General features: G+C 46.6%; 1 protein-coding gene across 4 annotated transcripts in view; it reads left to right on the top strand.

Annotated features, from left to right (window-relative positions):
- Positions 1–1,555: 1,555 nt before the first annotated feature.
- The window catches only part of KCNS3 (potassium voltage-gated channel modifier subfamily S member 3), a 47,336-nt gene continuing 21,775 nt past the window's right edge, over positions 1,556–27,116 (top strand). The window contains exons 1-2 of one of the 4 annotated variants that reach the window (XM_070451416.1): positions 1,556–1,760; positions 23,521–23,621. The gene's annotated coding sequence lies outside the window, so the exon portion shown is untranslated. Of the gene's footprint in view, positions 1,761–1,863; positions 2,508–23,520; positions 23,622–27,116 lie in introns of those variants that run through there. The other 3 variants (XM_020910128.2, XM_070451422.1, XM_020910129.2) reach the window with 3 other exon arrangements.

The raw sequence follows: 27,116 nt of genomic DNA, 5'->3' as shown, positions 1-27,116 counted from the left end.
GGCAGGGTTAGTGAAAAGAAAATGGGGTGTCATATCATGGGGCAAAAAGACATATTGGTGGGGTGGGAGGTGGGCGTGTGGGAGGAAAGAAGGGGTCAGACAGATCAGAGCATGGACTTCAGTGATGGAGACTGTGGTCAGAGGAAGGGGCTTTAGATTGGGGGGTGTGGTGGTGAGAGTGTGGCTGTTGTGTGTGTGGCTCAGTGTGTGTGTGCATTCACCACTTGGCCTTGGTCAACCTTGGAATAGGATAGACATACTTTTTATGGTCCATGCAAAGCTTTCCTGTTATTTCATTGGCTTCACATGATCACCCTTTGAGGGAGAAACTTTTCTTATAGATAAATAAACCAGGTCTGAAAAGCCAAGTGACTTGTACCACAGGGTACAGCAGGATGAGAACTCAGTCTGGCTCTCAAATCTGTGCCCCTTTTACCCTACCCCCTCCCCTAAATATGCCGAGAGTGGAGGCCTGTCCCTTCTGTCCCCAGGTCTCACAGATGCCAAGTAGGGGCTCTGTCTGAGCCCCCTGTGTGTGTCTTCCCTCCAGTTCACATGTGCCAGCCAGACCCCATGGGAAGGACCTCACTCAGACTCTTCTGCACTGCAGATGCCTTCTGCAGCGCTTAGAGATACGGAACATACTTCATTCTCAAGTAAACAATGCTGGACTTTTGGGATAAACTTGGTGATAGTGATTAAACGGCTAACTGCTGGGAGAGACCTGGAAGCATTCTTCTCAGGTGCTGATACAAAGTAAACATATTTTTAGAATAATCTTAGCTTTGATGATAGATGATAGATGGTGCATGAAAATTTACCTTTCCAGCCCACTTGCTAAGGCAGTGTAGATAAATGCTTTGAATCCTCTTCCACAAGAGATGGGGCAACCTAGAGGGTTCAAAGAGTGATGGGATCAGGTTCAGAGAGCTCCCCCAAAAAACATCTGTTCTCTAGTCATCTGCATGCCCATCTCGCCTTCCATGAATCCGGCATCCTTTCCTTGTCAAATGAAAATGCTGGAGGCTGAGGGCTGACGACTTTCTCTTCTCCTCCGCCATTCCTGCTGGCCACCATCCTCTCCTCTAGCCAAACCGCCCTGTAAGGTTCAGGTTTGACCTCCTTCTAGAAGCCTACCAGACTTTATAAGCACTGCTCCCTTATCTGATTCCCACTGTGGGCTTTGATCAACCAAAAATAACTTGAGAAAACCCCCAAAGACACCATGGGGTACTTCGGTGAGGTCAGAGAAAGTGTCTTTCACTCTTTCTTCACACCCGTTTGCCCCCATCCCCTCCCGAGGGCCTAGCTCTGGGCCTGGAACTTAACTATGTGTGTGTGGTCTTGCTAGGTGCTGGTCTGGGACAAGTGATGGGAGAGAGGGGGCTGGGTTGTGGGCGGTTGGCAGACTGCGAGATATGGGGCGGGAATCCGAGGAACACTGGGCGCCTGCAGCTCGGAGCAGCTGGCTCCGAAGAATTTTGCAAGTCTGCACAACTTAAAAATCTGCAGTTTGGGGGCGGGAGGGGGAGCGCGGGGGTGGGTCCCCGAGCATCCCATTTCGCCTCTGGGCGGTTAGCTGAGCGTCCTAGCTCAGTGCTGACGGGCGGGCGAGGCCTTCTGGCCCACACGCCGCCCTCGCCGGGGTTCTGGGTTTGTTCCGAGGCGTCTCCCTCCGAACCCCTCGTCCATCCTTCGGGAAGCGAACCTACTCGTCCTCCTTCCGCTCAGTGCACACGTCCGCCAGCTCTTCTGACTTGGTAAGTGGAGAAACGGAGCGTATAAAACAATCTTGAAGACACTGTGCACGAGTTTTCAGGCAGCGGGGCTGGTGGTAAACAGACAGGATCTGGGGCTGCTGCCTTCGCACTTTGTTTCAAAACAACTTGGGGGCCCCAGTCCTCAGGAATAAAATTCGGGCGAATTCGCAGAGCTGTGCTTGGGGGCGAAGAGGCGTTGCGGGAGCCGCCGGGCCCGCAGAGGAGGTCGTCGGTCTCCCGCAGGGTCAAGGTGCACCCATCCCCGGAGGGCGCGCAGGTGGGAGGCGCGGGGCGCGCTCCTGCTGCTCCAGCCCGGACCCGGCGCGCCGCCCCGGGGGTGACTCTGCACTTGGGTCCGGGCGGGGGCGCGCGCCCTGCGGGGCCGCCTCTCAGTCTATCCAACAGTCCGCTCGTCGCGCGGCCTGAGTCCCGCAGCCGGCGATCCCCCGCGGCACCGCGCCGCGCCCTCGGCCCGGAGCGCCGAAAGCCTGAAGCCAGGCGGCGGGCGGAGCTGCGACCAATGGGGCGGCGGCCGAGCCGGGGGCCCCGCCCCGCCCCGCCCAGCCGGCGGCTCCCGAGTGCCTAGCTCCTGCCGGACTGGACGGACAGACCGACCGACGCGGGCCACCGGGCTCTCCTCGCCGCCGGCGCGGCGGGCGCGGGGCCGCGCGGGGACGCCTGATCTCTGCAGCGCGGGCGGGCGGCCGCGCGGAGCGGAACCAGCCAAAGGCGCCGGGACGCCTGCAGGTACATGCTCGTGTCCCCTCCTCCCCGCGCGCTCCGGAGACTTTTCCGTGCGACCCCGCAACTTTCCCCATCATCTGCTGCCCAGCCCCGCCGTGGCCCAGGTCACGTGTGCACGACCCCCGCAGACCTACAGCTGCGGGGGACTTGGCGTCCTGCGGGGTGCGCCTGTCTCCGGTGCGCTCTATCCTCCGGTCCCCAGAGCCCGTCGTCGCTGGACCCCTAAGGATCCGCCTGTTGCTCGAGCCGCCGGCAACCGAGACAGTGTCTGGTCCCTCGGAAAGCCGCAGGGAGGGTGTCTAGAATCCATTCTTGGGCGCCGGATGGGGGACGGATGGAGGCTGGAGAATCCAGGAGCGGCGTAAAGGCGGCAGTTCGCGGAGGGGCAGCCCTGGGGCGTTTCCTTAGCCGGGAAGCCGTTCCTTCTCTTCCTAGAGAAGAGGAGGAGGCGCTTTCCGGACGGCTGTAAGTGCTTCCCTGGCCGCCTGCTCCGCCTTCTTCCCTGTCATTCTTCCCTCCCCTTTGCCCCGCAGCGGTGCAGGGCGCCCCGCGACAGTTGCTGGGATGAGCGCACCCCGGGCGCAGCGCGGCACCGGAGCCAGCGCCCTGCGCCCGGGGACTGCTGGCACGCTCCAGCTGGGAGCCGCTTGGGGCTGGCAGGGCCCTTGTCAGGTCGCCCGCCGACCGTGCGTCTGGATCAATGGTCGTGATGGGAGTGGGTACTTCGGGGTCGCAAACTTCCATTTCCCGCGCCCGGCTGGTTGGCTGCCCGACTTCTCGAGGTGAATCGGCTGGCGAGCGAGCCAGACCTGCTGGCAGGGGCCGCGGCGAGCCGGGCTGGGCGCCTTTCGCATTGCAGGGATAATTTCGAACAACCTACCCCCCGCACGCACCCCCCCGCCCCCCCGCGCGCTTCTCCTGCTCTGCCTCTTGTGGTCTCTTTTGGGAAAGGAGCACCCTTTGCGCCATTGGTGTCCGAGCGTCTCGGCTAGGGACCTTGAGACAGTAGCCTAGCTCAGGCAACCCAGGACAGGGGTGGAGGGCAACGGAGAAGCACCTCTACCCGCCAGAATGACCCTGGAAGTCCTGGTTTGAGGCTGGGACGTGGAGGGGGTGTTTCTCATCGCCCTCTGACTTGAGTTTTGTCTTTCATCTCACACGCCTCCAGAGTAGGGCAGGTGAGAAAAACCAGATCAGAAACCTTCCCATCCCTTTTCAAGTATTTGCTTAAGGGATTTGCATAAGCATTCACTTAGAACTGGGTAAGTTACCCCTTGTTGCTTCCCTTTCTGACTACTTGCAAATACCTGCCCAGGTAAACAGAATGCAAGCGTTTTCCTGAGCACCTGCTGTCTTGCTAAGAGCAGATGCCCTAGTCCTTCTTTCTGCGCGTGTCTCAGGCTGAGAGAGGGTGGCATTGATTCTGTGGTTGGACTTCTGTACTCGGTAGGTCTCATTCTTTACCCAGCTGGTAAACTGCTTAAAGACGTTGGTTCACTCATTCTGTGTTCACAACCAGACCACGGGGCATGGGCCAGGCCTTGGTCATATGCAGTACGGTGAAGTTTCTGCTCCAAGGTTTTTTTTTTATTTTTTCATTTCTCATCAGATTCCTTTCTTCTCCTGTTCTAATATTAAATTAGTCATTTCAGAACTAGGAAGGATCAGTATTGGGGTAGGGAGAAGATGATCATGAAGTACTCAAACTCAGAATCCAGAGCTTGCTCTGAATATTTTAAGGAGACTTGCAGAATCTGTTTTGCCTCTGTTTTGTGTCTGAGCCATCATTACCTGGAAAATCAGCTTGAACAAGAAAAGCCCTTAATGAATGCAGCAAAGCTAAGGTTTTGCTGGTCAAGTATGTGAGAGCAAATGGGGAGGTTGGAAGCAATCTTCGTTCTGTTCAGAAATAGTAAAATATTAAAAAGCCAATGCTCTGACGCTTGAGCTTACCAGCAAAGCACCGGCTAAGTTTTTTCTTCTTCCTTATAATTTTAAAGAAAGGGAGGGAAGAGTGGGCACTTCAGCCACCTCTTCTGTGTTCAGTGAATTTTGCCTGTCACTGTCATCCTTCAGAGACTGCCTCCCTGTTCTACCAGAGTTCTCCATCTGCCCTGTGTCTGGCATTTGGGGCTGGGATGTGTGTCACCTCTAAGAGAGCAGGCATCACAATGGTTTTCCTCCTCCTCCTCTTTTTTTTTTTTTTTTTAGCCATGCCTCGAGGCATGTGGGATCTTCATTCTCCAGTTCCCCAGACAAGGGATGGAACCCAGGCCAGCTGCAGTGGAAGTGTGGAGTCTTAACCACTGAACTGCCAGAGAAGTCCTCTTCTTTATCCACCTGCAATGTGGGAGACTTGGGTTTAATCCTTGGGTTGGGAAGATCCCCTGAAAAAGGGAAAGGCTACCCACTCCAGTATTCTGGCCTGGAGAATTCCCTGGAGTTGCAAGGAATTCCATGGAGTTGCAAAAAATTGGACACGACTGAGCGACTTTCACTTTTCATCACAATATCTATCTATATAAACAATAGCATTAATTGGCTGGATACCATATGCCAGCTACTCTGCCTGGCACTTTTCCAGGCATTATCTCACTTAATCCTCAAAACACTCCCATTGGGAAGTGTGGCTTCCCTTCTTGGTCACAGGGTTTCTGTGGGAACCAGCAATAGATGGAGCCCCTGCAGGGTGCCCTGAGCTGATGGGAGACCGCAGGATGGGGCTGGACCCGAGGTCTCACTAGCAGGCAAGGACAGCTACCCAGGGGGGTTGGAGGCAGAGGGAAGGGTGGGTGTGCTTACTGTCCCTGCTGATGAGGTGTCAAAAAGGTAGATCTGCCCAAGTACCACTTGTGTGAAAAACCTACTAAGACTGGGGACCTGGGCTCCAGCCTGATTTCTACCTGCTCATGGCTCCTAGGCTTACTTTGCTGCTCATTTAGCTGTGAGGATCTTGATGCTGGACATTGTTGTTACCCTGAATGAGGCACTATGCTGAAAGCTCTTGATGCATTAACTCATTTCATCCTGATGACAATCTTACGAGATTAGGCTCTTATAACACCCCATTTTTTATTTTATTGGCTTAAACAACAGAAAAAAAAAAATCTTCTACAGTTCTGGAGGCTAGCAGTCCCAAATCAAGTTTGCACACAGGCAATACTTCCTCCAGAATCTCTATGGGGAATCTGTTCTTGGCCTAGTCCAGTTTTGGGTGGCTCCAGGAATCCCTTGACTTATTGCTACATAACTCTGATCTCTGCTCCCGTGAATCACCCTATTGTAGATGAGAAAAAAGAGACAATTGAGTATCACGTGCAAAGTCACATAGTGAGGATGATGGGAAGCTAGAATTCTGTCCCTGGCAGTCTGGCTGTGGAGCTGGAGCCACTGCTCTGTCCCTTTTTGTGTATCACTGGAGCCCTGACCCTGTGCCCTGCGCTTAGTAGGACTCAGGCTGGGCTTGTTGGATGGTGACCTTGAGAGGTGGCTTGCTGTTACAAAGCAACTTTTTGGTTGCTTCTCCCCTTGAACTCCCCATCTCCCCTTCCCCCTTCTCCCCATATCCCCTTGAAAAGAAACTTGAAAACTATGCTAGAAAAAATATCTTTTTTTCTTTAGCCAATGTTATCCTCTCTCCAATGGAACTCTGCCCAGCTGGTAGGGAAAAAGGGAAACAGACCATAAAGGTCATGGGGTAGGTAAACATTATGGCTATTTCCAGAGAGGATGTTTATTATCAGTGAGAAATCCAGGAAAATCACAGGACATTGCACTTTCTGTCAAATCCATTAAAAAAGCCAACCAGTAACCAAGTCACAAAAAGTTATTGTGTGATGACCTGATGCTGGAAAAGATTGAAGGCAAAAGGAGAAGCAAGCAGCAGAGGATGAGATGGTGAGATAGCATCACCGACTCAACGGATGTGAATTTGAGCAAACTCTGTGCGATGGTGGAGGACAGAGGAGCATGGCGAGCTACAGTCCATTTCACAAAGAATCACTAAGTACATGACTTATTGACTCAACAACAACAATAACCACCTTGTGCCCAGTACTGCAGGCACTAAGGACAGGCAGAATCTAAGATATATTCTGCAAGCTTGAACTTACAGTGGACTTGGAGACTCAAGATTAGCACGCATAAGACAGAACCACACAAGATGCTAAATATGAGTCCTGATAAAAATCACATTGACTTTGTTCTTGTCTAGCCTGTTGTAGTTTGCAGAAACCTCACAAGGTTATCTGGAGAAGGAAATGGCAACCCACTCCAGTATTCTTGCCTGGAGAATCCCAGGGACAGAGGAGCCTGGTGGGCTGCTGTCTATGGGGTCACACAGAGTCTGACACGACTGAAGCAACTTAGCAGCGGCAGCAGCAGAAGGTTATCTCATTTCAGTTCTCACAGTAATCGAGTGCAATAAGTGACAGGCTGAGGGAAGGTTAGGAAGTCCAAGTTACAGATGAAAAAAATAAGGCAAAGTGAGTGAGACTTGGATTTGGCCATTTCTAGGAAATGGCATCCCAGTCCAGTATTCTTGCCCGGGAAATCTCATGGACAGAGGAGCCTGGCAGGCTCCATGGGGCTGCAAAGAATTGGACACGCCTGAGCTAGCAACACACACAGGAGTCTTCTGACTCTAGGCCATCATTTTTGTGTCTCATAAGGAGGACAGTGGGTGAGGAGGGTCTTGGAGGAGGTGGAGTTTGAATTTCATCCTGAAGCTGGAGTTTGGCTGTTACTCTTGGCTAGCTAGAATGCTTAGTTGGGGCAGGGGAGAAGAAGAAAGAACCTTTTACTGTTGTTTTATTTTTGCTTTCAGTGACCTGATAGGTGAAACTTGGAGAGAAATCACAATTGTGATGAATACAACAACATTCGGAGTGTGCAGTTCAGTGTAGAAGCTGGTTTAGAAAAAGTCCATCCTTGTCCTCCTTTATCATTTCTGAAGATCAGCCTTTGTAACTTTGCAACATACATCTATGGGCTATAAAAGTTAACTCCTCTTGCTAAGCTCTAAATAGTTCCTAGATTAGTGTGTAGTATTTTTTTGTTTGTAGCAAGGGGGTCTTGCTCTCCTTGGAATCCTACAGAGCCTTGCTTGATGTTTGTTTTTTCTTTCAGAAGTTTTTCCAGCACGTTTCTGCTTACATCCTATTGGCCAGAATTGTGTAAGAGGCAGAGAAAGAAAGCAACCTTTTATTAAAAATTAAATATAATTATTAAGCTTTTTAACTGTTGTATAGTTGGTTAACAATGTTGTGTTAGTTTTAGGTGTACAGCAAAGTGATTCAGTTATACATATATATGTATCCTTTTTTTAAAAATTCTTTTCCCGTTTAGGTTGTTACATAATATTGAGCAGAGTTCCTTTCTGCACTATGGTTTGTTTGGAGTAGATACCTTATAAAATTGTCTTTAATTGCACACGTGTTGGATGATAATGACCCAAGACCTCCTTTTAGCCAGTAATACTATAGATAAGCAATTCACTTCAGTATTCTTGCCTGGAGAATCTCATGGACAGAGCATCCTGGCGGGCTACAGTCCATGGGATCCCAAAGAGTTGGACACGACTTAGCATTATAGATGAGCAGTTAGTGCTGATAGCAGCTGGCTTCAGTGTGCTTGCTGAAGTCCCCAACAAATGAAACATCCTGCTGATGTCCTGAGCGGATAACCTGAGCCCAGCTGAGCATGCAGCAGATGCTCACCCACGTTGACTTAATGGTTAGCTTTTGTGGTCGTGTATCTATCCTCTTTACATACACAAATTTGCACAAGAATTTATTCAACAGGTGTTTGAGTATCTACCCTGTGTAATGTACTAGGCTGGGGCTGGTGAGGAGACAGATGTTAAACAAATGAATGCAAGACTTAAGTAGTGGCAAGAGTTCTAAAGAATTGCATCTGGGAGAGTAGCAGGGATGGGGGTGTGGGGGCTAGTTTAGGTGGGGGAGCTGGGAAGACCTTACTGAGGAAAAGACTTTTCTTTCTGAGAGGTGAAGAGAACTTTATCACATTGAAAAGGCAGAGAGAGAGATTTCTGGGCTGAATAGGGCATGAAGATTCTAAGACAGGAATGAACCTGGACAGCTGGAGGTACTCTAGGAGAATCGGCCAAGGTGCTGGGAGGAGTTCAGAGGGGAAGGCAGGGGCCAGGTCACGCTGTGCACTTAGGGCCAAGTTCAAGATCTTAAGAGTTTATCACCAGGGCTCTGGGGAGGAGTTCATGGATTTGTGGCAGGGGAGTGTCAGGAGCCAGTTTATGGTTCTAGAAGATCACCTGTGAAGGCTGTGAAAATGAGATTAGAGATGAAGAGACTGGAGAGGTTCAATGGCATGGCCATTGGGAGGCTGATTAGAGGCATGTTGGAGAGGTGAGACTTCAAGCCAGCTGGGACTGAGTGAGAATGAATAGGGAGTGAGGAAGTGGAGATCCTACAGGTGTAGGTCAGTTATGAAAGGGAACAGACACGGGATGAGGGCGGGGGAGGCCTTGCGTCTCCGCGTGGAAGGCGACTGTGGCTGAGGTTAGGGAGCTGAATCCAGCTCCTCTGTAAACCAGCGCGCACACATCTCTGAATGGGGAGTTATACAATACTAGCTTCTCTGGTGGCTCAGAGGTTAAATTGTCTGCCTGCAATGTGGGAGACCTGGGTTTGATCCCTGGGTTGGGAAGATCCCCTGGAGAAGGAAATGGCAACCCACTCCAGTATTCTTGCCTGAAGAATCCCATGGACGAGGAAGCCTGGTGGGCTACAGTCCACGGGGTCGCAAACAGTTGGACATGACTGAGCAACTTCACTTACTTACTTACTTAGCACTTCTAGAAGCTTAGACGTTCCTCTGGCTTTGTCTCCAGTCACTGAGTAAGTTTGAGTGTGTTACTTGTCCTTCCCTGCTTTTCTCCCCACAACCTGGCAATTTTATGATTAAAAAAATAGATGATCTTTCTACAAATATTCTTCTTCCATAGAGTCATTTAGATGTGTTAATTTGGATCATTTTTATAAATTGAATTAGGAGAACTGTGAGTGGGTATGTGGGAACATTTGTGGTGAGATTCTAAGCATTTGCTCTTTGATGATCACCAGCAAGCTGCTTTCAAATTGACTTAAATGGAAAGACATCCGTGATCAGCGTGCTGCTGGGGAGATGCGGAGCCTCTCCCAAGATGTATGGGGGCGAGGCCCGATGGGGAGCGTTAGGCATGGCTAGAAGCCAACCTTTTTCATCTCAGTGGAATCCTTCTTTACCGGGTCTTCCTCATCACATGGGACTCTTCCTCTGTACCCATGGGGATCCCGTAAAAAGATGCAAGAGAGTGACATATGGTCTATCATCTGGGAACCCACGTGCAGCAGAATATGCTGGCCTGAAGATCAACAAGGAACATCACAGGAAGCCTGATGGAGTCTTGAAGAAGTGATGGACTACCCAGTGACCAATCAATCATTGAAGGGAATGACAGCACAAACAGGACCATGGAATTGAAAATTACTCCAAAGATCAGTGAAGAGGCATCTGCCTCTTGAAGGCTGCTTTCAGTAGTGCTGACTTATATCCTGACAAATCATTAGTGTGTTCAGATGAAAGAATGCCAGCAGACTAACATTTTGGGCTTGAACATGTTTGCATTGTTTTTTTTTTTTTTTTGCTTTCATTCTTCTGTCATCTGGTTTGGCTTTCCTAAGTCCTGATTGGCCTGCCAAGGTGAACCTAAAATCACGTGCTTGGGCTTCCTTGGTGGCTCAGGTGGTAAAGAATCTGCCTGCAATGCAAGAGACCCCAGTTCAGTTCCTGGGTTGGGAAGATCCTCTGGAGAAGGGAGGGGCTACCCACTCCAGTATTCTCCCATAGACAGAGGAGCCTGGCGGACTACAGTCCATGGGGTCGCAAGGAGTCAGACACAACTGAGTAACTAACAGTTAACACGGTTTACTTAAGATAACACATTTATTGGCTAAAGAGATGGGAGAACTCCAGGGTTAAAGACTGTAGTTTGCAGATTTGGACTGAGAAGCGATACCTGGATTCTGGCAAGGGTATTTCTGCGTTTTGGTCTTTGAGGTCAATAAATCATACCTTCTGGGTAGTGTTTTTCTTGTGGGTTCTTAACATCCCAGTTTTTAAGTGTGGTACCCTCATGAGGGGGTGTCATGAGAATCCACCTGCTAATGCAGGAGATATGGGGTGGATCCCTGGGTTGGGAAGATTCCCTGGAGAAGGAAATGGCAACTCATTCCAGTATTCTTGCCTGGAGAATTCCATGGACCCAGGAGCCTGGTGGGCAACAGTTCACGGGGTCCCAGAGAGTAGGACACAGCTGAGCGACTAAACAATAGCACCAGCTCATGAGGACCCTGCCCACCCTCCTCCTCTTGGTGATGAACTCTTGCCTGGCTAAAACTTAGCCCCTCACTGTTTCAGGGTTGAAGCTTCTTGGTGAAGCTGGTCTCCTCATCCCTAAATGTGTAAATAAAAAGTGTCATCATGTAAGAGTGTTTATCTTTCTATCTTTGCGGAAGTATAAAAAGGTATCAGCATCCTCATACCTTCTCATCACCTCCTTAAGTCATACATCCTACGGTGTAGGCGCTCCGGATATGCAAAAATAGGAATCTCATGAAAGTTCATATGGTGCCTGAGAGCTTTACCTTTAAGCCGTTTCCCCAAGCTTCTGGATCTAATTAGAAATCAAATGTCAGCGTGGTGCCTCTTTTTGGTGATGAGCCCTGAATTCCCTTCTTCCAGCTCCTCCAGACTTAAAATGTGGAAGCTGCAGCACACTTTGCCTTCTCATCTCGTGTCTTTTATTCGGGGCTTTGAAGTAGAGAGTATCCAGTAGGATGTACAGTTATGTAACATGACCCTCACAGCTCCTGAGTTAGCTTGACTTGCTTTTTTACCAGTTGCTTCTCTCACCCACATCAGCAGATAAGAGCTCACCAGCAAACCCTTCATTTGTAAGTTTGTATCAGCAACTTGGAAATAATCCCCACTTAAATGCTATTTCTGTTGCCGGGCGGGGCTGTGTTCCCTCCCTGTTATTTGACCTGAGGGCAAACTATGGTGGAGGTAAGGAAGATAAAGGTCATCTCCTTCACGCACACACTGCTACACTCAGCGACCCGACCCTGCACTAGGCCACCACTGACCCACGCCTCTGCCTGAGACTCCTGGACACTCAAGGGCAAGTCTGGGTCAGTCTCTTGTAGGGTCATGGCTCCTTTATCCTGGGTCCTGGTGCCCCCAAGGTTCTATTTGTGCCCTCCAAGAGTCTGTTGCCCCAGTCCTGTGTAAGCTCTAGTGGCTCTATGGTGAGTTAATGGTGACCTCCTCCAAGAGGGTTTATGCCATACCCAGCTCTATTGCACCCAGAACCCCTACCCCCACAGCGGTCCACTGCTGACCTGTGCCTCCTCAGGAGACACCCAAACAACAACAACAAAAAAAACAGTTCTGTCTCAGTCTCTGTGGTAGCTGGAATCAAGATTGCCCGGAGTAATATGAAAAACCTCAGATATGCAGATGACACCACCCTTATGGCAGAAAGTGAAGAAGAACTAAAGAGCCTCCGGTGTTCAGTTGCTTGTCATGTCTGACTCTTTGCGACCCCATGGACTGTAGCCCACCAGGCTCCTCTGTCCATGGGCTTCTCCAGGCAAGAATACTGGAGTGGGTTGCCATGCCCTGCTCCAGGGGATCTTCCTAACTCAGGGATCGAACACAGATCTCTTAAGGCTACAGGCAGATTCTTTATTGCTGAGCCAGCCAGGGAGCCCCTAGAGCCTCTTGATGAAAGTGAAGGAGGAGAGTGAAAAAGTTGGCTTAAAGCTCAACATTCAGAAAACTAAGATCATAGCATCTGGTCCCATCACTTCATGGCAAATAGATGGGAAAACTGGAAACAGTGACAGACTTAATTTTTTTTTGGTCTCCAAAATCACTGCAGATGGTGACTGCAGCCATGAAATTAAAAGACGCTTGCTTCTTGGAAGAAAAGCTATGACCAACCTAGACAGCTTATTAAAAAGCAGAGACATTACTTTGTCAACAAAGGTCCATCTAGTCAAAGCTATGGTTTTTCTAGTACTCATGTATGGGTGTGAGAATTGGACCATAAAGAAAGCTGAGCACCAAAGAATTGATGCTTTTGAACTGTGATGTTGGAGAAGACTCTTAAGAGTCCCTTGGACTGCAAGGAGATCCAACCAGTCCATCCTAAAAGAAATCAGTCCTGAATATTCATTGGAAGGACTGGTGCTAAAGCAGAAACTTCAATACTTTGGCCACCTAATGTGAAGAACTGACTCATTTGAAAAGATCCTGATGCTGGGAAAGATTGAAGGTGGGAGGAGAAGGGGACGACAGAGGATGAGATGGTTGGATGGCATCACCGACTCAATGGACATGAGTTTGAGTAAACTCTGGGGGTTGGTGATGGACAGGGAGGCCTGGCATGCTTCAGTCCATGCCTGTAGGTCAGGCGTGCATGCTGCAGTCGCAAAGAGTTTGACACAACTGAGCAACTGAACTGAACTGAAATGCTATTAGATGTTGGGGTTAAGGTTCAGAATGCCCCATGAAGGCAGAGTTAAATCATAAGGAGTGGAACTGGAGGTGGTTTTGAGCCGTGGACATCTGAGACTGTGTGGTGTAAACAGGAGGGGATGTAGTTGTCTCTCCAGGGTACAGGGTCCTGCCCCACACATCAATCTACACAGACACACACCCTACACACTCTAGAGGAGGAAGGGTCCCATTAGTGTGGGCTGATTAGCTGATTGGACAAAGTAGACAGATCCACAAAAAGTACAGTATCGGGTAGAGAGTTCCAGTTTTAAACATGAAAAGAGTTCTGGAGTTTCAGATGGTGTTTGCACAGTATTATGAATGCTTTTAATACTGTTGAGCTGTATACTTCAGAATGGTTGAGAGGGTAAATTTTAGGTCATCTATATTTTACCACAATAAAAAAATCAGAAAAAAAATTGAGATTGCATTGCTGTGAAATTGCATTTTCAAATGTTTTGGTCTCAGGACCTTTATATGCTTAAAAGGTTTTGTTTTAAGCTTTTGTTAATGTGAAAGTTGCTCAGTTGTGTTGAACTCTTTGCAACCCCATGGACTGTGTAGTCCATGGAATTCTTCAGGCCAGAGTACTGGGGTGGGTAGCCCTTCCCTTCTCCAGCGGAGCTTCCCAACCCAGGGATCGAACCCAGGTCTCCCACATTGCAGGCAGATTCTTTACCAGCTGAGCCACCAGGGAAGCCCAGGAATACTGGAGTGGGTAACCTCTCCCTTCTCCAACGGATCTTCCCAACCCAGGAGTTGAACTGGGGTCTCTCGCATTGCAGGTGGATTCTTTACCAATTGAGCTACCAGGTAATGTTTATATTAGAAATGAAAATGGATGCATTTCAAATTAATTATTAATTCATTTAAACTAATGATAATCTCATAACATGTTAACACAAATGGCATATTTTTATGAAAAATAACTATCTTTTTTAATTAACAAAATTATAAGTGACGTTGTCTTTCACTTTTACAAATTTATTTGTCTAGATTAATAGAACACAATGGAATGCTGAGATTTGCTTCTCTGTTATGTTCTCAAATATCATATATCATCTGAAAAACTCCATAGGACACTTGCAAGAGAATGAGAAGGAAATTGGAAAATAACATCTTAGTTTATTATGAAAATAGTTTTGACCTCATGAACCCTTTAAAGAATCTTAGGAACCCCAGAGGTCCCTGATGACACTTTGAGAACTACTTGGCTGGCTTGCGTGCATGCTCAGTCATGTCCAACTCTTTGCAACCTCATGGACTGTATAGCCCGCCAGGCTCCTCTGTCCATGGAATTTCCCAGGCAAGAATACTGGAGTGAGTTGCCATTTCCTCCTCCAAGGACCTTCCTGATCGAACTCACATCTCCTGCACTGGCAGGTGGATTCTTTACCACTGGGCCATCGGGGAATCACTTGAGAACTACTGCTGTAGAATAAATCCACAGCCAAATTAACTTTTGGTTATGTTATATGTTTTTGTTTCTTGTTGTGTCATACTGTCTGATTTAGGACCTTCACAATTCCCTGTATTGTTTATCTATGATTTCAAGTGAAAAAACTAGGTGGCTCCTGAAAAAGAGAAGTGTCATATCATTAGTTGTTTTCAAGCGTGCATTCCTATTTACTGTGGAGTGAGGACGTCTGCTTAGAAGGTCAGGAGGAAAGTCTGCACTGGTCCAGAGATGGTGCCAAAAGCCATCTCTGGGGCTCTGTCCACATCACTGCTGTGCTTGCTGGAGGGCTTGGGGTCTCTCCTTTTCTTTCTTCCTGTTCTACCCCACCTTGTTCTTCCTTGTATGGAAAACTTTGAAACTCAGAGAGAAATGAGCACCCTTAGGATATAGACTGGAGAAAGGAGAGGTGTGCAAATTAATTTTAATAAGTCAAATTCAAAACTCTTTTTTAACTCACTTTTTAATGAAACAGTAACAATAATAATTGACAAAAGCAACCACAAGATTGGAGACAATATTTGCTCTACCCATATCTGACAAAAGAAATTCTAGGGCATTTTAGGAATTTTTAATTTCTATGCTAGTCTACAGTTTGAATTTGCGACAGGTATACATGATCATAGGGCTTTCCTGGTGACTCAGACAGTAAAGAATCTGCCTGAAATGTAGGAAACCCAGTTTCAATCCCTGGGTTGGGAGGATCCCTTGGAGAAGGGAATGGCACCCCTCTTCAGGATTCTTGCTTGGAGAATTCCAAACTGGGCTTCCCAGGTGGCCCTAGTGGTAAAGAACCCATGTGCCAATGCAGGAGATGTAAGAGACGCAGATTTGATCAGGGGACATTCCCCTGGAGCAGGAATGGCCACCCACTATAGCATTCTTGCCTGGTGAATCCCATGGACAGATGAGTCTGGCAGGCTATAGTCCATAGGGTCACACAGAGTTGGACATGACTGAAGCGACTTAGCATGCACGCATATGATCAAAGGGAAGAGTTTATAATCAAATATGGGGATCTCTATGTTATTGGCATTTTTGTTATTTGAGTGTTAAGTATTTACTCAAGGGTTGGCAAATTTTTTCTATGAAGGGCAAGATAGTAGTATTTTAGAATTTGAGGGCCATGCATTTTTGATTATATCTATAAATGGTCCTGACATGATATTTTGATTTACTGTTTTTCAACTTGATGATGGTGTGAAAGCAATACACACTCAATAGAAAATATACTTTGAATTTTGAATTCTGTCTTTTTTCTAGTCTCGTGATATGCCATTAGATTCTTTCTCATGATGTTGGGCAGTGGGAGCCAGCTGCAGATCCCACTCAGTCACGTGATCCTGACTCGCATCCCCTGGGGATCTCATTATTTTATAATTTTTTTATATTGATAAAGTTTGGAGTGAGTCATAGTGGATAGTTCTGGGCAAAGTGTTAAAAAGAAAAGTCCTCCCAGCTTGGTTTCCAGGAGCTGGATGTGGATATTTGTGAAACATAAAAACATTTTTTCTCCCTTCCAAATAATGGATTAGATGTTACATAAACCATCATATTTAAAATGTTAAGTGAAACTTCTTTTTTCACTCCATGAAATAAATAGTCTCTGTGACAACTTACTACAGCAACAGACATTTGGCTGTCTCAGAGAGTTTTGTTGTAAATATGTTGAGGATTTATGATTTAGCAAAATCTGTGACTCCTAGAAGCAATGCTTTTCTACAATACTTTGGAAAGACCTTGATATATCAGGGGCACAGACTAGGCAGAAATGATAGTTTGGTCAAACATTCTCATCCCACATCCTGGAGCCTCCAGGGAAGACTGTATGGTATGAAGGCACCCTCCAAGCAGGCTTCTCCACTCTTGAGCAGGAAAATCCTTGTTTTTTTACCGTTAGGTGGAACATTCATTTAGTCAGGATCCCACCAGACTTCTCCCACTTGCCTGCTGTGTATCGGGTGCTGATATCACTGTGTCGGTGATATTGCTGAGAAGTACAGATCTGTTAGCCCCGAGCATGATGCCTGTGTAGCTAGAGATGTGTGCGTGCTTGTGTGTGGACGTGCACATGTGTGCAGTCCTCAGAAGAGAGTGTCCTGAAGAGATGACTCTCGAGCTTGTTTCTTGAAGACCAAACAGGAATTAACTGAAAAAGGAGGGAACCAAGGGGATAACTTCAGTGAGATTTGGGAAAGAGAGTATACCGCATGGCTGGGGATGGGAGGAATATGTCTTAGCCCAGGAAGAGGGTTGGAAGTAGATGGGTGGAGACAGTGGTCAGAGAGACAGGCGGGAATGTTCTGGCTTTGACATCTGTGGAAAGGAGTTTGAACTCTGTCCCGAACATCACACTGAGGAGCTACTGTAGGTTTATGGAAAGTGTAGACATGTTCTGACCCTTAGTTTTGCAAAGTCTCTGGCTGCCTGTGGATAGGGAAGGGGTGTTAGTGAGAAGTAGGGGAGAGATGATGTCACTGACTTGACTACGAGTGGAATTTGGGGCATTAGAGAGGGACCTCAATCACCCACAGAGGTAATCTGACCTGTTCCTTGAGACCTGAAATTCCTTAGACTTCTACAGTATTCATGTCGTTGTTGTTTACTCTCTCAGTCCTGTCCCACTCTTTGTGACCCCATGGACTGTAGTCCACCAGGCTCCTCTGTCCATGGGGTTTCCCAAGCAAGAATACTGGAGGGGGTTGTCATTTCCTCCTCCAGGGGACTTCCCGCCCCAGGGATTGAACCCAAGTCTCCTGCTTTGGCAGGTGGCTTCTTTACCACTGAGACACCAGGGAAGCCCGAACATTTTTCATCCTCGTGTTTATAGTTCTAAGGTCAAGAATAGAGAACTCTGGGGGAAAGTTGAATGGAATTTTCAGCCACACATCACTTTCCTCTTCCTGCAGCCCTCTAATTTCCTTTGGGTAATTATTCCTCCCTGTGTGGTTGTTGTCTTGGTGGGATGGTGGGTGTTAAGAATGCCCCTGAGATTCCTTCTGCCCCAGTCCAGCCACTGGATGGACAGACAGTTGGCCCAGCCTGTCGGGCGTCTGTCAGTGGAGGGACTGAAGGGTGGAGGATTCCACTGGTGTGCTCCTTGCTCTCCCTGACCAGACCTCTTCTGTCAGCTGTTTCTGTCTCCATGTCCTTCAGAAGTGCCCCGGCTCCTATCTGTTGCCACGTGTGGATCTTCAGGGTTCTCTTTGGCCCAGAGAGCTTCAGAGAGCCTTCTGATGGACACAGATTGGATTTATTAGTGAGCCACCCCACTTGTTGTTTGTATCCAAAGAGCCCTTGGTGTTGTGAGAAGTGTCTAGAGGCCTCACTTCATACCTGAGCACGAACACTGACCTCACAGCATTTCCGACTGGTTTTGAAAGGGGAGCAGGGCAAATGCAAGAACGGTGTTGGCTGGAAGCGAGTGAGGGGTGTACTGAAAGAGACACAGGAGACTAAAGGCCTGCCGGTGAGTTCTGCTGGCCTCTCATTGTTGCTGTGACTGAACCTGATGCAGGTGTGTCTACCTGGGGGGCTGGGGAGGGGGTCAAAGTAGCATCAAAGAGATGGGTCAGTCCCCGTGTGCTTAGAATTCCAGGTCTTGCTCAGATGACGCTCAGGGCTCTGGCAATGCTTAATGATAGAATAATAAGTATTTATATAGTGCTGTTCTTAGGTGGTGCAATGGTAAAGAACACACCTGTCAATGCAGGAGATGTGGGTTCGATCCCTGGGTGGGGAAGATCCCCTGGAGAAGGAAATGGCAGCCCACTCCAGTATTCTGGCCAGAAAAATCCCTGGACAGAGGTGCCTGATGGGCTGCAGCCCATGGGGTCACGAAAGAGTCAGACATGACTGAGCATGCATGGCCTTGGTCTTAGATTAAGTTTTGGGCAGATTCAGACTCAAGCAGTGTGGATCCAGAGTTTATCCTGAAGGCCAAGGGAGCCATCAGAACATGTTAAGGTTGTGCATTTTATTTATTTATCTTTTTTCCTTTTTTTTTTTTTTTAAACTTAAATTGGAGGATAATTGCTTCACGATGTTGTGTTGGTTTCTGCTACACGACAGCGTGAATCAGCTGTAAGTGTACATATGTCCCCTCCCTCGTGAACTTCCCTCCCCTCCCTGCCATATCCCACCCCTCTAGGTTGTCACAGAGCACCAGTCCGAGTTCCCTGTGTCATACAAGGCTGTGCCTTTTAGAAGGGAGCTTTAGCTTGGATGGGAGAATGAATTTGAGAGTAGAGAATGTGGTAGCTTGGATGGGAGAATGAATTTGAGAGTAGAGAATGTGGACAGGCCTGGGGTGGGGAGGGTAGTCAGAGGTCCATTGAGTAAACCATGGGGAACACTGTGTCTGAATTGAAGCGGAGGCAGGAGAGAGAGAGGAAGGAAAGGGACTTGAGAGATGTTTGGGAACAGAGGAAGAAGGGAAAGTGTACACGTGTTTTATTTGAAGGGCCCATTAGGACATTCGAATGGATACATCCAGTAGGCAGTTCCGTGAATCCACCAGGTAGGAGGGGGCTCTGGGCTGGAGATCCACACCTGGGCTCTTGAGTCAAGTTAAATTTTCAGGGAGAACAGCGAGATGAGAAACCCACAGGATGGGGGAAATGACACCAATTTGAGGTCCATAGGCTGTATCCAGGCTACAAATCTGTTGATTTGGCTTATGGAATTAAAACATTAACCACGAAATTGATGACATTGAAAAAGTTGGGAAAGTTCCTGTAAAAATAAGATTAATGGATATCCTTGACAGTGTGGGGTCATCTGGCCACCTGATGCTCACAGATGAGGGGCAGTGATCCTTTTTCTGGCAGGACTGGTGCTCTCCAGGTTGTCACAGTGGCCAGATGACCTCCTTTCTCATCTTACCTAGTCCCTGCAGCTATTTTGTTTTGTGAACTCAGATTTAAGGTTCGGGAAGAGGAAGCAGAGTCTCATAGGAAACCAAGGATAAGTAGCCAGAGACGTGGCATCAGTGAACTGCAAGGGCCGGGAGGTGGGCAGTGACAAATGCCTTAAACAGGCAAGTCACGCAGAGATGGGACATGAACTTTGGCTTTGGTCGTCTGGAGGTACCTTTAGCAAAACACTTAGCATTAGGGCAAGTACTGTAGGAGAAGGAAGGATGAGTGTAAAAACTGTTTTCTAGAAGCTGTGTTGCAAGGAGGAATTTGGCAGATTTTTTTGTATTTTATTTATTTATTTATTTGACTGCTCCTGGTCTTAGTCACAGGGGATCTAGTTCCCTGACCAGGGATTGAACCCCGGCCCCCTGCTTTGGGAGTGTGGGAGTCTTACCCACTGGACCACCAGGGAAGTCCCTATTTTGTATAATTTTTTAATATGTGAGTGACTTGAGCATGTCTGTATAAGGATGTATGTGATATAAAATAGTACTTCCTTTATTTGTCCCTCACCTTTTATAATTACAAGAAGTCCAGTCTTCCTTTGCCTGGTTGGCAGATTATCCTACCAGAAGAAGGTTGTTCTTATTAAAACCACATGCTCCTGGTGTGTAGCATGGAGTGAGGTGTTTTATATGTCTATGAAGATAGTGCTGTGAGCTTCAGACTTTATCAATATTAAAGGCAGCTTTGCTATTTTAATAGGTAAGCAGCAAAGCCTTCAAATGGGTAATTCTACATTTTAAAAGCAGCAGGTTAAGTCAAGCAGTGCCCATGTAGTGATTTCTTACGTGTATTTACTCATGCCTTTGTAAGCTGTCCATTTCTTTTTTTAAATCATTTGCCAGGTGAAATCTGTATGATGATCATATCACCAGCATCACTTCTACTACATTCTGAGTTAGTGTGCTTTTATTGGTTGTATGCCATATGCCAATTTTTCTATTTACTTTTCTGTATTTTTTATGCTGTAACTTGATCCATAACTTGTGTGTGTTAGAACTTATCTATTTTGTCTTTGATGTAAAACTGTTTTTATTAAGGAAAAAAATGTATCTCCCATCTGCAGTGGCCGATAAGTAAGTTCCTTTTCATCTGTGGTGACCACAGTTTCAAAAGCACATTTTGTGTGATTTTTCTTTCCTCCCAGTGGGCAACAGAGACTTTCAAAATCGACATGGTGTGGAAGCAGCCAGTAGCCAAAAATGTCAACCAATTGATTGATTCATCAATCAATTCAGTATGTAATTTTTGGGAACCTCATATGTGTCATGTGAGGTTCAAGGTGCTGGGGATACAGTGAAGCACAAGATAAAACTTTCTGCCTTTATGGGGCTCATATCCAAGTGGGGAAACAAACTATAAATAAGATAAAGAGACAAAGCATATGTTTCTATGTATTTTAGGGATTAACAAATGCTAAGGAGAAAAAATACAGTAAGCATGGAAGCTGGGAGTTTCATCGAGGGATGTTTTAGATAGGGTAAACAAGGAAAGCATCATTGAGAAGCTGTCATTTGAGTAAAGACCTGAAGGATGAGAGGAAGAAGGATGTGGGATTCAGTCACCTGAATGCAGAGCATTTGAGGCACAAAGATCAACCAGTGCAAAGGTCCTGAGGTAGGATTAAGGACTGTTGCAGAGACCAGTCCCTGCATTGGGAAGATCCCTTGGAGAAGGAAATGTCAACCCACTTCAGTAGCCTTGCCTGGAAAATCCCACTTACAGAGGAGCCTGGCGGGCTACAGTCCATGGGTCGCAGAGTTGGACACAGCTGGGTGAGCACACAGAGACCAGTATGCCAGATGTCAGTGAAAGAGAATGAGAGGAGTAGGAGATGAAATCAGATAAGTCAGGTCAGGGAAGGGAAATTTTAGTCTGAGTAAGATGGAAGTTACTACTGGAGTAACATGAAGTGATGTACAATTTTACATTCTTAACTTTTTTTGTGCCATGGAATCCTTTGGTAGTCCTGGGACATCTATGGACCACTTTTTAGAATAGCATTTTTAAAAGCAAAAAAAAAAAAAAAAAAAGCCACAGAATATAAAACAATCCAACTGTATGGAAATACAGTTACCAGAATATTAAAACCAATTTATAACTTAGCAATATATGTTCTTCTCTATTAATTCATTAAAGATGATCTAGCCATTTTGGATCACTGCAGTTCGTGGTGCACTGTTCTACCCAGTGGTAGCTTCTAATTTTTTCAGATATTCTAGAACAGTGATAATGCCAAAGGTTTTTTTGTTTTGTTTTAATTTCTCTGACCATAGCTTTGACTAGATGGACCTTTGTTGGCAAAGTAATGTCTCTGCTTTTTAATAAGCTGTCTAGGTTGGTCTTAACTTTATTTCCAAGGAGCAAGCATCTTTTAATTTCGTGGCTGCAGTCACCATCTGCAGTTACTTTGGACCCCCCCAAAAAATAAAGTCTGTCACTGTTTCCACTGTTTCCCCATCTATTTGCCATGAAGTGATGGGACCAGATGCCATGATCTTAGTTTTCTGAATGTTGAGCTTTAAGCCAACTTTTTCACTCTCCTCTTTCACTTTGCTCAAGAGGCTCTTTAGTTCTTCTTCACTTTCTGCCATGAGGGTGGTGTCATCTGCATATCTGAGGTTATTGAATTTCTCCCAGCAATCTTGATTCCAGCTTGTGCTTCGTCCATCCTCATGATGTACTCTGAGTATAAGTTAAATAAACAGGGTGACAATATACAGCCTTGACATACTCCTTTTCCTATTTGGATCCAGTCTGTTGTTCCATGTCTGCTTCTAACTGTTGCTTCTTGACCTGCACACAGATGTCTTAGGAGGCAGGTAAGGTGGTCTGGTATTCCCATCTCTTTAACAATTTTCCACAGCTTGTTGTGATCCACACAGTCAAAGGCTTTGGCTTAGTCAGAGCTATGGTTTTTCCGCTAGTCACGTATGGATTTGAGAGTTGGACTATAAAGAAAACTGAGTGCTGAAAAATTGATGCTTTTGAACTGTGGTGTTGAAGAAGACTCTTGAGAGTCCTTTGGACTGCCAGGAGATCCTACCAGTCCATTCTAAAGGACATCGTCCTTACTATTCATTGAAAGGACTGATGCTAAAGCTGAAACTCCAATACTTGGCCAAGTGATTCAAAGAATTGACTCATTTGAAAAGACTCTGATGCTGGGAAAGATTGAAGGCGGGAGCAGGAGGGGACAACAGAGGATGGGATGGCTGGATGGCATCACCAACTCAGTGGACATGAGTTTGAGCAAACTCCGGGAGTTGGTGATGGACAGGGAAGCCTGGCGTGCTGCAGTCCATGGGGTCACAAAGAGTCGGACATGACTAAGCGACTGAACTGAAAACTAAATTTCTCTGGCTATTCCTTTTGGCTGAATACTTCGGGAGACCTGGGGTGTGGTCTCATGTTTCAGCAGATTCTCTGTATGGCCACAAGCAATCCATTTTGCTTCTGTAGAGACTTCTCTCACCTGGGTAACTCCCAGCTCACCAAGGTGTGGACACTACAATTTCTTCATATTCTGAGAAGAAAGAATCTATTTAAATACGTCTAGGGACTTCCCTGGCAGTCCAGTGGTTAGGACTCAGAGCTTCCACTACTGGGGAATTAAGGTCCCACAAGTCGCAAGGCACAGCCAAAAAAAAAAAAGTAAAATCAGTAAGTCTAGGTCATATGGCTACATCTTGGGTGAGTCCAGCCATTTTCTGCTCTCTGCCTACTATAGGCGTTTTAGTCCCCGCATATTACACGAGTTCTTTGCTTTACTTGGAGAGCAGCCTTACTCTCCCCTGCTCTTTACTTGTTCGTATTTGAGCCAACTCTTCGGGCTCAGCTCTGATACCCCTGGTCAGGTAGTGTCCCCGCTTCCCCATCCCAGGGGACCCTTTACCCTCTCTCAACTGCAGCACCTTCTCAGCATCTCCTCTTGTGTTGATGTTCTGCCTTGGGTTGCAGTTGTTTATTTACCTATTTACTCTCCTCCAACATTTTCTAAGCTCCTTAAGCACGAAGGGCAAGAAGCATGTTGTGTTTTGTCTTCCGTTATTTCCAGGACAGGCCTTCCTTAAAGCAGACGGCATGAACAGCAGAAGCTTTTAATCCTACACATGATGCCAGAGCGCGGGGGCGGAGCGCTGTGTCTCACCCGGACCTGTGAGTTAACTTAATGTCTGCTCTTCTGTCTCTCCTCCCTTCCCAAATGCTGACCAAGGCTGCTTATGACCTTTTATTTTCCCAACTAGAAATAATTGTTTTCTTCAGTGTTTTTGTAATACTTTAAAGAAATTCACAGAATGCTGAGAGGTACAGAATAGAAGGCAAAAATCACCCCAAATTCCATCATTCAGGGAGAATGTGTTTAACATTTTGGGGCATATTTGTTTAGTTTTTTTTCTTTTTTCCATTTCATAAAGGCAGACATAGTTTATAAAGATCAGATCATGACGCTGTTGTATTATAATTATTTTCTTCTCCTACTCACCATTTTGTGACTTACTTTCCATGAATCTCTGGGCAGTGGAGTTCGGTGGATGAATAGGGCTTTAGAGCATTACTGTTTGAATTTAAACCGTCAAACCATCACTTAGGAGCTACTGACTCTGGAGAGTTAGTTTAACTTCTCTGTTTACCAGTTGCTCCCTCTGTAAAATGAACCCAATGGAAATACCACTAGTCCAAGTGTTGTGAGAATTAAATGGGTTCAGGTGAGAACACTTAGAGAGGAACCTGACCTGGTATGCAGAGCTGTTATGATCATGTCAGCATTTTTAATGGCCACAGAGTATTCTTTGGCATGGCCTGCTCCTAGTCTTATTTCATCATTCCTCTATCGATGGGCTTTTAGGTTGCCTTTTTACTCTTATGAATAATTAATGATGCAGTGACATCCTTGTATCTACATCCTTGGACATCTGTCTGATTTATTTCCTTAGGATACATTCCAAAAGGTGAAACTGTGGGATTTTGTGATATACATTACTAGTGTCCTCCAGAAAATTTCCTTTAATCAATTGACACCGCTACTATCCCCCCCCCCCACTGTACCCACAGAACTGTTTGCTTTCAGTTGATCATGTTATCACTGTGTTAGTGTAGATGTTGGATGCGTCAGTCATGTCATTGCAAACGTGGGGACAGATAAGATTGAACTCCAAGTCTAAAGTCCCCAGGTGGGATGATTTTCCTGTTTCCTGGCTGCAGACTGAACCCCTGCTTGTCAGCTATGAAGCTGGGGGACTCCTGCAACGTGGAGGGAGCCAGGGCATTCCTCCCTGGGGCCAGTGGAATGGTGGCAGTCGTGGAGGAGGACCGCACTGGGGTCAGTGGCGTGTGGTTTTGCTTTTCCTTATGAGGTGCACAGCCTTCCACAGACCCTCCTTACCTTCCTGTCTGTGGGTTGTGTTTGAAGATGACTCAGCAGCGGCCTGCTGCCTTTTACTGCTCCCCAGGGGAGGTCGTCTAGGAACATAACCCCGGGGGAGGACAGTGGTGTTCAGTTACCACGCTTGTAGCCCTTGGGGTTTCTGGGGATGGAATTGCATTCACTCATTCTGGATGGCCAAGAGAAGTATAATTTGTATTAACCTTTCAAATATCATTTAGAGGCCTTACTTTAGCGAGCACTTACAGGTTTTCTCTCTGAATACCAGAATCCCTATCAATTTATTTTTAATTCCTGAATATTTTAGACCCTGGGAAGCTTTCATTTTCTTCTTGAGACAGAGCAAAAGGAAGGAAAAAAAACCTTTTTTAATTTAAGGATTTTTCCTATTGACTTAAGGAATTTCTTTTTTAATGGCTTCTATATTTTATATTTTGGGCTTCCCTTGTGGCTCAGGTGGTGAAGTAGCCACCTGCAATGTTGGAGACCTGGCTTTGATCTCTGGATTGGAAAGATCCCCTGGTGAAGGGAAAGGCTACCCACTCCAGTATTCTGGCCTGGAGAATTCCATGGCCTGTATAGTCCGTGGGGTCACAAAGAGTCAGACACGACTGAGCGACTTTCATATTTTCTTTATTTATTATTTTATTATTGGAGTATCATTGCTTTATAATGTTGTAATAGTTTCTGTTGTATGACAAAGTGAGCCATCTATGTGGATACATATATCCCTTTCCTCTGAGCCTCCCTCTTGCTTCCCCCATCCCACCCGTCCAGGTCATACAGAGCACCAACTGAGCTTCCTGTGCTATTTAGCAGCTTCCCACTAGCTGGTTTACACATGGTAGTGTATATATGTCAGTTCTAATCTCCCAGTTTGTCCCACCCTTCCCTTCCACATGTTCATTCTCCACTGGAATTTGATAATTTGGAAAAAATAAGTCATTTGGAGATATTCTTAGTAAACTACTTTCTGAATTAACTAGACAAGGTTGTATTATTCTGATTGCTTTGGATTATAGGATTTAAATATGATTTTGCTGGCACATTAAATTCTACTATGGTGGCCTGATTGCATTATTTTAGCTTTATTTAAGCAAAACCCTTGACCACAGTTCTTACTAATGAAGCAAGTTAGAGGTAGGGTCAACTTTTACCTTTTCTTTGTACTCATATTGCATCATTACTCTTAGATTTTATTGGGAATTTGTCTGTAGATGATGAATAGGGGCAAGACTACCAGACTGATTTTGTGGAAAATCGGAGTTTCCACAATTTTGGCAGATTTGATTAGGAGTGGGTGTGGCCAGCAGGAGCACCCGCCCCACAGGAAGTAGGCCACATCTTTGAAACTGTATGAATGTGCGGCCCTGGGTGTTATCCTAGCGCTGAAAATGTTAGCAAACAGAAGGCCGACTCACGGAGAAAATCACTAATCTTTACACTCGACTCAAGATTCAAGTTGTGTGACGCATGCTTTGACTTTCAACAAAAGGTTAACCTTGCTTTTATCTTTCCTCATTTGCAAAATTTTGCTTGTCTGACACCAGAAATGCCAGGACTGAATTCTAAAGGAATAAGTGTTTTGGGGAAATTTCCCCAGCCCCTGTCAGCAGATGAAGTATTAGTACAATCTGTTGTTTTGACCTTTCTGAACTTCCAGCTCCCATATAGGTGTCTGAGGTATTTTTCACTCTGCTTGTTGATTTTGCTCTCAAGGGGACATTTGGCAGCATCTGGAGGCATTGTGATTGTCACACCCTGGGGGGCAGGAAGGAGGTATACAGCTGGCATCTAGCAGGTAGATTCCAGTGCCTGTGTGCATGCTCAGTCGCTCAGTCATGCCTGACTCCTGTGACCCCATGGTCTGTAGCCCACCAGGTTCCTCTGTCCATGGAATTTCCCAGGCAAGAATACTGGAGTGCGTTTCCATCCCCTTCTCCAGGAAGGATCTTGCTCCTCCAGGGCATCTTCCCGACCCAGGGGTCACACCTGTGTTGCCTGCATTGGTGGGTGGATTCTTTATGACTTAGCCACCTGGGAAGCCTTCGGGTAGAGGCCAGAGATGCTTCTAAATGTCCTGTAGTGCATAGGACATCTGCCAGGAAAAAAGGATTATCTGGCCTCAAAATGTCAGTGGTGCTGAGGCAAGAGTCCCTGCTATAGAAGTCTGCAAGGTCAGCATGTGTCCAGGGAAGTTGGCGGGTTGCTAGGAAGGTGCTCCAAGGTGTCATTTACCTGGTAACCTTATCACGGATTGGAGTCAG

Source organism: Odocoileus virginianus, chromosome 2, assembly GCF_023699985.2.
Source record: "Odocoileus virginianus isolate 20LAN1187 ecotype Illinois chromosome 2, Ovbor_1.2, whole genome shotgun sequence".
Classification (NCBI taxonomy): domain Eukaryota; kingdom Metazoa; phylum Chordata; class Mammalia; order Artiodactyla; family Cervidae; genus Odocoileus; species Odocoileus virginianus.
This window is presented reverse-complemented; position numbering and strand designations above follow the sequence as displayed.